The sequence below is a fragment of the Oryctolagus cuniculus genome, chromosome 21 (assembly GCF_051225735.1).
Source record: "Oryctolagus cuniculus isolate XC-2025 breed Fujian yellow rabbit chromosome 21, ASM5122573v1, whole genome shotgun sequence".
NCBI lineage: Eukaryota > Metazoa > Chordata > Mammalia > Lagomorpha > Leporidae > Oryctolagus > Oryctolagus cuniculus.
In genome coordinates, this window is record NC_142887.1 from 35889167 (window position 1) to 35905893 (window position 16727).

A 16727-nucleotide genomic window follows, 5' to 3' on the forward strand; every position below is an offset into this window, starting at 1 on the left:
CCTTGCTGCCCTCCAGGGCTGGGCCATGCTACCTACTCACCCTCCAGGGCCCGGCCCTGTTCCCCTCCTTGCCCTCCAGGGAAGGCCTTGCTCCTCTTGCGGACCTCCAGTGCCAGGTCCTGCTCCCCTCCTCACCCTCCAGTGCAGGACCCCTCTCCCCTCCTCACCCTCCAGTGCAGGACCCCTCTCCCCTCCTCACCCTCCAGTGCAGGACCCCTCTCCCCTCCTTGCCCTCAGGGCCTGAACCCTGTTCCCCTTGCTGCCCACCAGGACTGGGCCCCGCTCCCCTTCTTGCCCTCCAGGGCCAGAACCTGTTCCCTTGGCTTCCTCCAGTGTGGGACCCTGCTTCCCTCCACAGCCGCCAGGGCCTGACCCTGCTCCCCTCCTCGCCCTTTAGGGTCAGGCTGCGCTCCCCTTACTGCCCTCCAGGGCCGGGCCCTGCTCCCCTTACTGCCCTCCATGGTCCGGCCCTGCTCCCCTCCTTGTCCTCCAGGGTCCAGTCCCGCTCCCATCCTTGCCCTCCAGAGCCAGACCCAGCTCCCCTAGCCTCCCTCCAGTGCGGGACCCTGCTTCTCTTCACGCCCTCCAGAGCCTGGCTCTGCTCCCTCTAATATTTCTAAAACCTAAAATGAAGATGATTTCTGAACTCTAGAAAGCTGAAATTGTGTTAAGTGAAATGCATTGGGGAGATCATGTGCATTGGTCATAAAGTTTATAATCACTGTTTAGTTATAATGGAGAGTGAACATGATGCATAAAACTATGGTAAAGTCCAAATGCCTGAATCTAACACCAAACTGTACATGTAGTGTTATGATCATGCTAAATTCTCTTTTTTTTTGACAGGCAGAGTGGACAGTGAGAGAGAGAGAGAGAGAGAGACAGAGACAGAGAAAAAGGTCTTCCTTTACCGTTGGTTCACCCTTCATTGGCCACTGTGGCTGGCGCACTGTGCTGATCTGAAGGCAGGAGCCAGGTGCTTCTCCTGGTCTCCCATGGGGTGCAGGGCCCAAGTACTTGGGCCATCCTCCACTGCACTCCTGGGCCACAGCAGAGAGCTGGCCTGGAAGAGGGGCAACCAGGACAGAATCCAGCGCCCCGACCGGGACTAGAACCCGGTGTGCCGGCGCTGCAAGGCGGAGGATTAGCCTATTGAGCCACGGCACTGGCCCATGCTAAATTCTAACAGAATTTGAATCACTAGAAAATATTGAAAAGCTGCCCAAATATTTATAAACCTCGCATCTGTATCCATAGTAATGAAGCTAAAAGTACAGTGTGTAACATTTCCCAGTGTGCATTTATATGCATTTCCCTTTCACAAACACACATGAATGCACACATGTACAAATCATGGATGCTTAGGGGTTTAGAAACAAATATTTATGGACTTTAGGCCTCCATTATAGTTTATTGACAATTGAAAATAACCAAGTTTAATAATTTTATATGTGTTAACATTTTTGTAACTTTGAACCCGCTATGCTTTTCAGCATGATTAGCAAGCCAACATCTGCTATGTCTTCAAAGGGACGCTTAAAAATCGAAAGTATACAATGGTGCTTAAAACAATCAATGCAAAGCAGGTGGTTCTGAGCAATGTCTATAAATGGTGTCAATTGCTTGGCTTCAATTACATTTGCTTGTTCGCCAAGCAGTGTGGGAACGGGGTATAAACTGCCCACTTTCAGGTAAAATAACTAAAATTGATTAATCGGTATAATGCTAGTTTTTTTGTGGGGGATATACAATATGTATTGTAAGTATGTTCTTTCAAATTAGTGGATATAAGTATATATTTCCTAAAAATTGGAACTTAATCCAAAACAGGACATGATTTGGGGACATGAATTTTATTAGATGTTGCATTATATTAGATTTTTGTAAAATGGCAAATATTTTATTTATAGCTACCAACTCATAAAACATTTGTTGTGGAACAGTGTTTGTCGATATGCTTGGCATTATAGAATGACAGGTGCACAGTGCACTTAATAAACTGAAAGTTAAACCCAAAGTTACATCTTACTCAAACTAATTATGCATCATATTGTAATTTTTCCTAGATATTCCATCATTTTTTTTGACAGGCACAGTGGACAGTGAGAGAGAGACAGAGAGAAAGGAGAAAGGTCTTCCTTTGCTGTTGGTTCACCCTCCAATGGCCGCCGTAGCTGGTGCACCACGCTGATCCGAAGGCAGGAGCCAGGTGCTTCTCCTGGTCTCCCATGGGGTGCAGGGCCCAAGCACTTGGGCCATCCTCCACTGCCTTCCTGGGCCACAGCAGAGAGCTGGCCTGGAAGAGGGGCAACCGGGAAAGAATCCGGCACCCCGACTGGGACTAGAACCCTGTGTGCTGGAGCCGCTAGGTGGAGGATTAGCCTGTTGAACCGAGGCGCCGGCCCCATCATTGTGTTTTACTATTCATTTCTGTCTTACTGAGTTGTGTCTTTTTAATATTTGCTTCAGAGTAGAAAAAAATACTCTGTTGTATCTCAGAGATTAAGGAGAATGTTGAACAATTTAAAAATCTCAAAACTATAGAATGCACCATTTTCACTATTTTTCTCGGAGTAGATTAATTTTGGGGTAAGAACTCTTCGAACTGAAGATGCTTTATTGTTGAAAGTCATCAATGAATGAAAGGAAGAATGTAAATAAAAATGAGAATATTTTTCAGTTCTGTGTTAGTCTCTAAAATATTTGAAAAGGATAACCCTTAAGTGCAAGATATAACAATGTATAAGCTTTCACTCAGATTAGAAATTTGATGCTAAATATTTAACATTTAATCTTTATTTAATAGTAACTAAGAATGGAGGGCATTATGTTGACACCCTGTAATCTGATTTCTACTCTTAAACTGAAAAAAAAAAAAAACCCCACAGGTGTTGTTCATTACCCCTCTCCTCTCCGTGCTTGAAAACATTGGCCTTTGTCACAACGCCAGAAAGTCACATCTGAAGCCAGGACCTCCTCAAGGTCTCCCCCGTGGATGCAGGGGCTCAAGGACTTGGGGCATCCTCTACTGCTTTCCCAGGCCATAGCAGAGAGCTGGATGGGAAGTGGAGCAGCCGGGACTCGAACCGGCGCCCATATTGAAACCTTAAGTTTTTAGCCTTCCCAATAAAAATAAATCTCAGCATCATTTAAAATGTTGGCTACTGCCATTGAGTGAACACATTGAAATCTGACAAAACACTTAACTTTGGTGTAAAAGACCATTGTCTGATCAGATTTTATGATTACCAGAGTCATTTTTGATCCTCGTTTCATGAATACAAACACTGATACATTTTCTTGGCTTCAGATCTTGAACATTCCAGTGATGTAGCTCCTGCTAACAAAGTGCCTGAATATTTTTGACACCTCATAGCCTTCTAATGTGTCCTATCTATATACACACGGGATCTATTATAAATTAGAGATACTTTCCATAAATAGAATAATATTTTGGATAACCATTGATGAATTGAAGAATCTCTTTTCGTCTTCAAAATTTTTTTATTTTAAGGCAATTTTGTGAAGTTGAATTTTACCTATGGTTTTATTTGTCTTTGTGTCCAGATAAAGTAATACATAAAATAACTCCAATTATACCAAGGAACCCATCCTTGTCTCAAGTACTTAACTTTCTCTCTGCATTCTTAGATAACTGCTGATTTCTTAAATTGAACAGTCATCTTGTCCAGCAGCTGCTCAAGCACATTTGTGATTGGCCATTTTGTTTGCACTAAGCAGACATGCTTTCCTTCTTTCTCCCCCTCTCTGGTCCACATCATCTTCCCATCACCTGTGCACACCAGGCCCATCTGTTCCTTCCTCCCCCAATAAATCACTGAACCCTGCAAAGACTCTAACTCTGACCTCTCATGGTTATTCCAGATCCTTGTTTTTTCAAGACTCTCAAAACAAAATCAAGTATGGAAAATAGGGTTGATTATTCCACATTTTTTTTTGTCAATCATGACTCTGATCCCAAACACATGCATAAAAATCCCTGCTTTACATAACTAATTTTAATTTGCTTTCCAAATGTCTTCACATTAATGATTTCCACTGGTGACTTCTCATCTTCACTTACATTCAGTCCTCAGTGCCATGGCTTTATTCTACTCAGCATGGAACAAATGCATTCTATTTGACATCATCCTTTATTTTATTCCTATTGCCACTTTGTGTCTCTGGAATTTAATGTATTCCCCTCCCCACAGAACTCCTAAGTTAACTGTCCTCTGAGCATTTTTATCTGTTTTCATTGTTCCCTAGTGGGATCTTGTAGGATTTATTTACTATAACACACACTAATATGTTAACTTAATCATTTTTCTTCTTAGAATTCTGCATTAACCTGAAGCTATTCCACACTTACAATACAAATGCTTACTCATAAAGTTTGATGCATATGACACACAAAGTGCCTGATATGCATTGCTGAGATACTATGCAACTTTGCTTGGACTGTCTCTTGAGTGTAATCTTGTTTTATTGAGTGCAGTGTTTTTCTGGAAAAATTAATCTTTGGAGCATGATTGTACATCATTAGCATTCAAGACAGTGTTCTGTTACTTCATGATGTGAGCACCTAGAACTCCTTGTGAAAGATTCATTCAGGAAATTTTCAGAAGGTTTTCTGCATCCATCATTTAGCTAAGAACCCCTAGCGACATGCAGTACCATATTCACTATCTGATTTCCTTTGATAAGAATTTTGGAGTGTATATTCATAGGCTTTCATCTAGAATTTCTTAATCCAATCATTAAAGCCTTTATTGAATAGTTGATTACATTTGCACTGATAATTGATTTTGTTTGGTTTTAACACATCTTTTTCCAATAGATTTGCTTCTGCTTAGCACTTCACTACAAAAACTATTTTGAGCAAGTGTAAATTCACGTGCAGTATTTAAAGAAACGATGCAGAGGTATCCTATAAATCCTTTACCTAGCTACCCTCAACAGCAGTAGCTTGAATAATTGCAATATAATAGCACAACCAGAAAATTCATTTTGATACAATCCTCCAACATTACCCAGATTTCACTAGTTTTACATGCTCTGTGTGTGTGTGTGTAGCTTTAGTTGCCTATCATATTCATTTATTTTTAACCCACAGACTGCAGCATCTTTTTGCCAATCTGCATGCATTGTTTTTATTAAAATCTGCATGACACCTTGTCAGATGCATTCCTCCATGATTAATCATTACATTCTCCACTGGCAGTAAAGACTCTAAAGTCTCACTGTTCGAGTTTGTGTGTGGTTGATATCAATGGATGCTTTCTAACATCAAATACCTTTGGTTATATATTATATGTTTACCATTTTTTATTAAGTCTGGACAAAAATAAGTGCAAACTTATTAAAAAGTTTACCATAACCAAGCTAAAAATGTGTATTTTGAAATATAAAGTGTCTATACTTTTAATAATCTGGTAACTATGAAATCCAATTTCCTATTAACCAATATGTATGAATATCTTGTGACATTACTTTTAGATGAGACATGAGATTCTATAGTGATCTCTTCAGAGTTATGCATTGTTTAGCTTTATGCATTTTATACATTTATGCATTGTTGAACATTATATGTAGTCAATTCATCATTTTTTAAAATGTCAAGTACTAAATAAAACTTGAACTTATTGGACATTTGGGAAGCATGTCTATTAAGCAAGCTGCATTGTACTACTTGATAGTGGTACACACATTGGTGAATTAAAGAAAAACAGACTGCTTTCAAATTTTTTAAATTCACTGGCTTTAAAAATAGATTAAAAATCTCTTTTATGAGGATTTTGATACAATGATGCTGCTTCAGTCCAGGATGTCTGAGTATGTATGACCCACTTTGTAGAGGATCATAGTTAACCATTGTCTAACAGTGCTATAGGATTAGGGAACATGGATCTGAGACACTGACTGAGGACCACCTGGGTGGCCTGGCCAGTGAATAAAGTACAAGGAAAGGGAGGGTGGGCAGACCAACAGTACTCTTCCCATGAGGTCTTCTGAGATAGGTTCCATAGACCACCTGGAAAGGAAAGTTGGTGGTAAATCTACTTGTGCAACACTGTTAGCATTATTTTCTGTAAGAGAGTGAAGATAATGCACATGGCAATGCATTTTGGTCAGTCTTTTTATTTATTTCTTTTTATAAAATGATTATTTATCTACTAATTTGAAAGGCAGAGTGATAGGGAAAAGAAAGACAGAGAGAGGTTTTCCATGTGCTGGATCACTTCCCAAGTATCCAAAGCAGCCAGGGCTGGGCCATGCAGAAGCCAGCACCAGGAGCCAGGAATTCCTTTCTAGTCTGCCACATGGGTAGCAGGAGCCAGGTACTTGGACTGGGCCATGCAGAAGCCAGCACCAGGAGCCAGGAATTCCTTTCTAGTCTGCCACATGGGTAGCAGGAGCCCAGGTACTTGGACCATCAGGTGCATTAACAGGAAGCTGGATAGAAGCAGAGCAGTTGAGACTCAAACCTGCACTCTGATATGGGATGCCAATGTCACCAGCAGTGGCTTAAACAGCCATGTCACAAAGCCTGCTCCTTGATGAGTGTTTTTTTAAATAAATATTGTTTTCTATGACTTTGCTATTGATTCCTTTTTCCTGATCTCTTTGGATCTTAAGGAAAGATAGCTCATATTCTCTGTGCATCAAGACTTCTTCATAAACCAGTGATTCTCAAAATTTTAAGCACTGGAGTAATACAAGCCCTTTCCAAAGATACAGAAGCCTCTTAGATTACAATTAAGTTCATCTAGAGTGCAGCTGCCTTTTGTTAAATTTGACAATACATGGAAATCATAGCATGAAATGGGAGAATGGAGTATAGGACGTGTGCAAGTCCTGTTTAGTGTTTCTCAGCATGTGACAAATGCCAGCTCATTTCTGCCATCCTGTCTCTGTTCCCATTTTTCCCTGTATTTTAGTGCAAGTCCCAAGTGTCTCATCATTTCATCAGGACACATCCAGCCTACGAAAAGTCCCCAGGTGATTCTTACACACCATCAGAGTCAAGAATTCCAAGACAAGAGGAGTCCTGTTTCTCAATGAGAAGTCCTAAGACATAAGCACTTGTCCTTTGGATGTTATTCTTTCAACATGACTGCCCAACAAAGCATTACAGATTTACTACAATGCATGGCTTGTCTCTGTGTTTATCAGCAATAATTGTAATATTCCCTTTTATAAAAATATTTGTTTAATTTTATTTATTTGAAAGGGAGAGGAACAGAGAGACAGACACAGGCAGAAAGTGGTCTCTTATTTGCTGATTCATTCTGCAAATTGCTGCCACACTGGGGTTGGGCCAGGGCAAAGCCAGGAGCCTGGAACTCCATCCAGGTCTCCTGTGTGGGTGGCCCTGACTTAAGTTTTTCAACCATTACCTGCTGCCTCCCAAGGTGTACATTAGCAGGAAGCTGGAATTGGAAGTGAAGCCAGGACTCCAAAACAGGCATGCAATCCACATGGGACATAGCCTGTCCCATTATAATACTCTTTCATGCTGTGTGGTAAGGGAACCACTAGCCATTTATGGCTTTTTAAATTTTAATTAGGTAGACTTAAAAATGCAATCCCTTGATTCAATGAAGCACATTCCATGCACACCATAGCTGTGTGTGGCTATTGGCTAATGTATGGGATAATGCAAATACAGGACCCTTTTTTTTTTGACAGGCAGAGTGGACAGTGAGAGAGAGAGACAGAGAGAAAGGTCTTCCTTTGCCGTTGGTTCACCCTCCAATGGCCACCGTGGCCGGCGCGCTGCGGCCGGCGCACCGCACTGATCCGATGGCAGGAGCCAGGAGCTTTTCCTGGTCTCCCATGGGGTGCAGGGCCCAAGCACCTGGGCCATCCTCCACTGCACTCCCTGGCCACAGCAGAGAGCTGGCCTGGAAGAGGGGCAACCGGGACAGAATCCGGTGCCCCGACCGGGACTAGAACCCGGTGTGCCGGCGCCGCAAGGTGGAGGATTAGCCTGTTGAGCCACGGTGCCGGCCAGGACCCTTTCTTCCACTGAAGTGTTCAGTTGGTCTAGATGTAAGGACCAACCTTTTTAATCTTCAGCTGCTGAAAGAAGGACTTTCTCAACAGAGCAAGAGATTATGAGAACTCCAACACGGAGAGAAGCTAAATATGATAAAAAAGGAAGCATCTTTAAAAGTGAAATATAGAGAGCATGATTTTACAAAAGAACTTTTAAAAAATAAACGCTTGCATCAACCAGCTCTTTGGTAGAAGAAAATGCAAGCATGGATTTGAGGACAAATATGCATCCTAAAGTCATTCTTCATTGAGGACAATGTATAAGCATCAACTTTGGGCAGTCATCAAGAGACAAATGGACTCAGAGGTACTGAGATGTTATATCAGTAAGTTGTAGATACGCAATTAAAACGCAGTCAAATGCACCGTAACAATGGATTTGAGTGTCAGAAAATGGAATTTTTGAAGCGGGAAGGCAAACAATAAAACATATTTAAAAATGTAAGGTCAACTAGGGAGAGTTCCAGGCCCCCAGAGGAACATGGAGGAGAACATGTTCAATATAAGAGTAGGAAGGGTGGGGAGCATGCAAGGAACTAGGCTGGATTTTTCCAGGGGAAAAGTATGAAAACTTAATAGAATCAGACAGTGGCAACTACCAACATAGAATCATTAACTTTTAAAGTCTCACCCAAGATTCAGTGTTTTTGAATCCCTAGACTGAATTCTAGAATTGCTAGTTTGGTAGCTGACAAGCAGAAGGAGTTCCTAAAGGAGATTTGAAGCACTTTTAGCAGGTGGGGATAAAGCATTCATCTTGGATTTGCGGAAAGTCAATGTAGAGAAGTGTGAGGAGTACAGCGTCTGTCCCATGAAACATTGGGCCTGCTGGGTTTTCAGCCATACATTGTGCAATGAAGCTGCCCCAACGCAGGGCATAAGGATGTGGGAAGCAGGAGGACTATTCACTGGTGAATTCTTTTTTTTTTAAATAGAGATTAATTGAGAATTAATTGAGGATTGCTCTGTAAGTCTTGTGTGGTGGAAAAGGCATTATTACTATTGAACATTAACAGATATCCCTGGGTGCAATTATGTTAGAATTTAAGGGTTGAGAATGTGCATTAAAAGGATGGAAATGTAGAAAAATGTTAATGATTAGATTCAGGATATATTAGGAACCCAGGAAAGAAATATGTATATATAGTACAGCACTGATCCAAACAAATACGTGTCTAGGCAACTCTTGTTTTTTGTTAGGGACTTTGGAACAGAAAAAATATCTATTATACCAAATATAATTTGCAGTAAAGTTTTATTGGCAGTGTAGAAAAAAAGGGTGGGAAAACATTTTAGTCATTTTAAGTTGAGTTTACTCTTATATTGAAACTTTGTCATATATTATTGGTGGCCATCAGTGCATATGTGTGTGGATGTGGTAATCAGTGTTCTTAATGCCAGTTGTTTTTTACTTTGTATTAATGCTTCTGATTTTTCCTCAATCAAAAAAGTTATTGCTTTTTCTATGATTATAGTAACTAGAGATAAGAGTTTATTTCTGTAGTAGAAACCACTGAAAAGAAGTTCTACATTTGTAAAACATCTCTATTAGAGAACCATTAGAACCATGTTAAATCCATGTAATGAAGTAGTTCGATGCATCACAGAAAATAGGTGGATTTCCACATTGAATGGCTTCACTTAAAAACTCAAGATTCAAAGGAGATGAAATGAAATAGGTCCAGCATTTGCTCAAGAAGGTGATGTACTAGGGAGTGGCCTCCTAAGCTGAGTTGCAAGCAGATTGTTATTCACAGATTTCCTTGTGAAGGTGCTGTGTTAGGCTCAGCATGCACACAAAGCCTCCCTCATGGTTACTCAACACTTCTCCAAATATTTTTAAAATTTCTTCCTTTTCCCTGCTCTCATGGAAATACTTCATTTTTCATCTCCCACTAACTTGAAAAAGAAGCCTTGGGTTTTTAGATCAAGCTGAAGTACTTTAAAATGTTGCTCAGGACCACGTCACTGAATGGTAATTAGTGTTAAGTTGTAACCCATCTCTTCCAAGTTTGCAGCACACATGCCAGCGCCATAGAGATTTGAGGAGCATAGTAATTCATACATAATCCCTTCAACGCCCCTGATGTGCCTGGGACTTGACTCTGTCTTGTGGATGCTCCAAGATGAATAGAACACTTTGAGGTTCCTGGAAGGGTCCAGGAAAGAGCAAGAAAGATAAGCATGGGAATGAATCCTTTCAACTGTCTGATAGAGGATGACACTGACAAACAGATCCAGGGAGATTTCAGAAGAAGAAAAAAAGGTGATACCTCTCAGTCCCTCTCACCTCTTACAGCTGAAGTAATGGCTTATGGAAATCTATTAGACTTGGTATAGATCTAGTCACCCTGCGAGGAAAATACAGGATCCTTGTCAAATAATGAGACCATTAAAGGCAGAATGTGTTTGGGGTTCCTGGAATCATGCACACAGTCTGTTTCTAGACTATTCTTATTTATATCCTTAATTTTTACAACTTAAAAATTCCTCTGTCTCATGTGCCATGATTAATGAGATAGTAACTTATCTGAGGCAAGTAAACTTTTTAATTTAAAAAATATTATTCTCAGGACATCATTTGATGAAATCACCATTAAAGATGAGGTTTTTCTAGCTGGTTAAATACATAAGCTGTATCATTTTTGCCATGAAATCAATGTCATCCTCATGAGGCAAGGGCAGAGTCGGGTGAATGAAAGATGATTTGGAGCAATTTACAGCCACAAGTGGGACGTGATTGGTGTTCCCATATTTGAAGAACAGACTTTAGATGAAAATACTGAAGCAAGTGAAATGACTTTGAACTCTACCTAGGTTTCCCTTCATTGACTTTCTTTTTTTTTTCTTTTTTTCTTTTTTGACAGGCAGAGTCAGACAGTGAGTGAGAGAGAGAGAGACAGAGAGAAAGGACTTCCTTTTCCCATTGGTTCACCCCCCAAGTGGCCGCCATGGCCGGTGCATTGAGGCCAGCGTGTTGCGTTGATCTGAAGCCAGGAGCCAGGTGCTTCCTCCTGGTCTCCCATGTAAGGACTTGGGCCATCCTCCACTGCACTCCCAGGCCACAGCAGAGAGCTGGACTGGAAGAAGAGCAACCGGGACAGAACCAGTGCCCCAACCGGGACTAGAACCTGGGGTGCCGGCACCGCAGGCAAAGGATTAGCCTATTGAGCTGCAGCGCCAGCCCCCTTCATTGACTTTCTTCTCTTTCTTCTTTTATTTCTGTGTTGATCTTGAAAGTTGGTGAGACTTTCTTGCAGTCTATATTAGCAGAACATTAGGAACATTAGACTTCCATGATCTATCAAAACCACTCCCTCAATCTTAAAGATGAGCTGATTGAGACTGAGAGGGTTTTACCTCTTGTATTACGTTGGACTAGCAATACCACCAAAGTCCTTAAAGCCAGAAACTGTGAAAAATAAAAAAGCCAACCCATGCCTTCCTTTTTGAAAATTACCAGCAAAACCAAAGAAAAAGAGAAAGAAAAAAAATCTTGCTTGCCTTTTGAGTGAGCAAGCTGCTCTTCTCCCTTAGGGTGGGGTGGCTCTGGCCACATGGTTGACTACTTCACTAGGCTCCTCTCCTCTCAGCTTGCTTTGAGCGTGTTATGGCTGCTGCCTTTACACTCCAGTGGGGGGGCGGGGCTAGCTTGAGACGTGGGTGGAAGTGCAGCTCCCTGTGGGTGGCCCTCCGGTGGACCTGAAACTGGGAGGCCAGATCCAGGGCACCCGCGGCACCCAGATCTGGGGCCACTTCGTACTTCAAGTCTGGCCATCCTATCCCTGCCTTGCAGCCAGCACCAGGGCCGAAGGAAAAGTCCATGAGTACAGCCCCACAGGGTGGGCACTTTGGAGCCCTGAGTTCCCATGGCTGGGTACGAAAGGAAAGCACCAACCCAGATGGAGGAGAGAGAGGGTGCAGGCAGAGAGATAGGGTCAGAAGCCACAGAAAGTCCACTCTTACCATGCTGCCTAGTTTTAAAATTTCTTAACAACCAGTCCCTTATTAAAAATTATAAATCACTTCATAAAAATTTTGAAATTTTATGTCCCTTCGTGGTCACCATATGAAATCAGACATGCTCCCCTAAAATCTATACTGAAATGTAGCCCCTAAAAGTTCCCCAGAAATGCTATCTGGGGTGCCACATGTGCTACCGGAATTTGGGGTGCCATACGATTTCACTATATGCATATTAATAAATCCCCAATGTTAATAAGCCTGAGAGGGTTCTTGCCTAATATTTAGAGAAGAATACTAAATGGCAGCACAGATCAACGAGGCAGCATGGTACATTTTAAGCCTTTATTCAGTGAGAAAGATGCATAGGAGAGTGAGAGCTTTATTTAAGAGAGGTAAATATGGGTTCATACCGAGCACCAGCAACTTGCCACATGGAGGAGTATCTAGGCCAGGAAGCCCGAAGGCCGTGTGCCCTGGAGTCACAGGGCTACAGCAAAACCCCTCCTGGCAAGAGGCCAGGCGAAAGAAAAGGGACAGGACATATCGTGTCCCAGGCTTTTAGCCCACTTCCAAAAGGGAGAGGTTAATTAACCTGATTGGCTGGTGGGCACCCAGGTGTGACCAGGTAGGGACATGATGTCACACAGGAGCGTGGCGAAGGTATCAGGTAGGGTGTGAGGTCACACAGGAGTGTGACAAAGGTGTGATCTTCCAGCTCACAAACCTAATCAAATTTAACCTATATGCCTGCCTACTTCACCTGCACCCATGTGGGAGACCTGGAAGAAGCTCCTGGCTCCCGGCTTTGGATCAGCACAGCTCCAGCAGTTGCAGCCAACTAGGGAGTGAACCAGCAGATGAAAGACCTCTCTCTCTCCTCTCCCTGTGTAACTTTGACTTTCAAGCAAATAATAAATCTTTAAAAATTGAAAAGAAATGTGGCCTTGAAAAATATGACTGCCTTATTTTCAGTGTGATGTTTTCACATGAATAACCTGTTTTATTTATACAGTAAAAAGTGGCTGGAAAGGGCTTGGAGGTCTGAACTAAAGCTGGGTTGCTGAGACAGAGGGAGAGTCTGGGATTTAACATAACATTGTGAGCTGAGAGCCCTTCAGGCTGAGGCTGTACTCTGAGGCTGAGCAGCAGAGGTCTTTGGATAGTGCTGTGTCCAATAGTAGAGACAGGGCAGGGCTTGGAAAGGTAGGGTGGGGCTATATTAGCATGGCAGAGAAATAGGAGTTTGCTTGTTGTTATGTAGGTGAGGGGTCAACATGGATCTAAGGCTTTTTGTCCTTGCTCCATCACTGTGTATGATAATATTAGAATAAAGCAGACTTTGATGAAGGTAATTTCTGGTAGAAACCCTATAATGAAAATTTGGGCAATCAGAATCTATTGCAGTTCAGATAGATTTAACTCTTTAGCTAGGAGGATTGATTCATATTTTGTGCCTTTCAGCTGGGAACCTGAGAAAATGTCTAATAAAGGTAAATGCCCTGGGAGTGGCCAGAGACTCTGATAGAGACAATGATGTGCACCAACAGTGGCAAAAGCCAGCCCTAATGACGGAACTCCAAATCCCCAACGAGGGGCCACATAGCTAGCATCTTTCACGTCAGCAAGGACTACTTATATTTTGCAGGAACTCTCAGTCAAGCCTCAAGCTATGTGTATTCCTATTTTTGTCTTAAGGAAATATCATTTGCTGGACCTTTTGGTGGAAAGACAAGCAGAAAGTTAACCACATTAGGCACTTCCTTCACAACTTCCAACATCATTATCACCAACTCAGGTTTAAGAAGAGGTCAACTGATAACCTTTGGTGTGCTTCTCAAGGAAGGGGCAAAGGAGATGTACTGTCTGCTATCTCTTTGCTCCATTTCTAGCCTGCAAGCTTCTCTTCCCCTTCTCTTGTAGTCCCAGGTAAGAAGTCTGCTTCACTAGCTCTCCAGTCTGTCTTGCAAATCCCATGTCCCACCCTCCCTCTGTCAGAACCTCAGAGTAGCTGTGTGGGTGAGCACATGAGCCAGCACCCAACACTGCGTATACTGTTGACACTATGACCCATAACCTGTGTACATTAACCAGAATGTCCTCTGGTGGCTTCTCAACATCACATCAAGAGATTCTGGCCTCAAATGTGGGGAGCTCCCACAGTCCTTCCAGTCAGCTAAAGCCAGATATGAGTTTCTTTTTCTTAGTTATGACTCTGCAAAGACATGGGTACCAGGACAGAAGCTGGGAGAGTTCAGCCTTATCCAGGTTAATGATGAGTTTGACAGCCTCTCACAGGATCCATGTTCCAGTTCCAGCTTTAGTCACCAGGCTTCTGCCTACCATCAGCCTATTTTCATTTCAGACAGTGGTGTCATTTCTGAGTTTTTTTTTTTTTTTTTGACAGGCAGAGTGGATAGTGAGAGAGAGAGACAGAGAGAAAGGTCTTCCTTTGCCGTTGGTTCACCCTCCAATGGCCGCCGCGACTGCCAGCACACCACACTGATCCGATGGCAGAAGCCAGGTGCTTCTCCTGGTCTCCCATGGGGTGCAGGGCCCAAGCACTTGGGCCATCCTCCACTGCCTTCCCTGGCCACAGCAGAGAGCTGGCCTGGAAGAGGGGCAACTGGGACAGAATCCGGTGCCCCGACTGGGACTAGAACCCGGTGTGCCGGTGCTGCAAGATGGAGGATTAGCCTACTGAGCCACGGTGCCAGCCCTGAGTTCTTCCACCTCTGAGATCTGACCTTACTTGATGATTCCTGCCTGACATGGGCATGACATCCACAAATGATGTAGGTGATTCTATTGTGCACCTACAGTTTTTGTCACATAGTTTTGTAATTGTGTATGTCCTTGTCATCTGTCTCCCAGGACTATAAGTGCCTTTAGGGTAAGCTTTATATTCACCTCATTCATGTTGTATCAGTTATATCCAAGGGAGTACCAGGCATAATGCAGACAAGTCACCCTTAACTACCTCCATCATCTGTTCCTCACCCCTACAGTGCTAGGGCTCTTGCTCTTCTCCTCCTCCTCCTCCACCCACGCACCTGCACAGCTACAACCAGCATGAGACCCTACACACCATGCTCCTCTACCTGCCCTGAGCTCATGTGCTCTGCAGTTCCAGTGGCTCCAAACAGGATGATGTAGCAAATGAGTGAGGCTTAACAGCATCCATGAATCCAAGCTTCTGTGCTCCACTATCACTAAGTAAAATTTGTGTGCTGTCTTTGAATGCTCTGACTGTGCTCAGTACTTATGGTCCCATGACAACTGAGAGCATGGCAGTCTACCAGAAGTCAAGAATACGCCTGGCTATAGGCACAGTGTGCTGGCCATGGCAGCCATTTTGGGGGGGTGAACCAATGGAAGAAGACCTTTCTCTCTGTCTCTCTCACAGTCTTACTGCCTGTAAAAAAAAAATATGCCTGCCTGCATATTACATTCAGTTAGGGGCCACAGAGCTCTGTAGCATTCTTGCTGGTCTTTCCAGTTATTCACTGTTCACACCTACTACTTTCTTCTCTTTGAGTGGATCCACTCGCATCAGAGCAGCCAACACAGAGTGAGTTTATTTTAGAGCCATGATGCTGAGCCAGTGTCAGGATACCTCACTTGGACTTAATAATGTGTATTTGGGTATTCTGGGAAATTTTTACTTATTTTCTTCTTCATTGTGCTTTGAGTACTTGAGTTTGGTGGACACATGTACCGTGAATTAATGAAGTATTACAAATTCAGCTTTGAGTTATGGGTTTTTTTAATTTAACTTTTTCCTTAAATTGTTCTTATAGCCTCTGATTGTGTCTTCTAATTTCTAAGCCACTTTGCCATAATGAGGACTATTTTATTTGGTCACAGTGAAAAATGCTTGACTGGATGATTGGCACAGGGCTTATAGATAGCATCTACCCATGAGATTGTGTCCTGGATTTATGGGGATTTTATGAGTTTACTGGAAGTAGCTTTTTATTTTTTATTCTATTTTGTGAAGATTTGTTTGTTATTTGAAAGAGTTACAGAGAGACAGACAGACAGACAGACACACACACACACACAGAGTGAGACAGAGCAAGAGAGAGAGAGTGAGAACAAGAGTGAGAGCAAGAGCAAGAGCGAGAACGAGAGCAAGAGCGAGTCTTCCACCCACTGGCTCGCTCACTCTCCAAATAGCTGCAATGGCCAGATCAGAGCTAGGGCAATCTGAAATCAGGAGCCTGGAGCATCTTTTTTTTTTTCTTTTTTTTTTGACAGGCAGAGTGGACAGTGAGAGAGAGAGAGAGAGAGACAGAGAGAAAGGTCTTCCTTTTTGCTGTTGGTTCACCCTCCAAAGGCTGCCGCAGCTGGCGTGCTGCAGCCGGCCAGCCTGGAGCTTCATCCAGGTCTCCCATAGAAGAGAGCACTTCAGGTCAGGGCTTTAACCCATTGTGCCACAGTGCCAGTCCCTAAAGCTTTTAAGCCGGAGACCAGCTCCAGCCAGTTCAGGGGCCCCAAGGTGTGAGAGGTGTGGGTGCTGGAAGAAATGAGAGACACTCACAGCAAGGCTGATGGCATGGCTCTGGCTTTTGAGCACCAGGCTTTATTTTTATATTATAAGCCACATAATGATTTTTTCTTCTTACAATGAAAATCCTGTTGTCCATTTTTTTAATTTTTATTTTTGACAGGCAGAGTGGACAGTGAGAGAGAGAGACAGA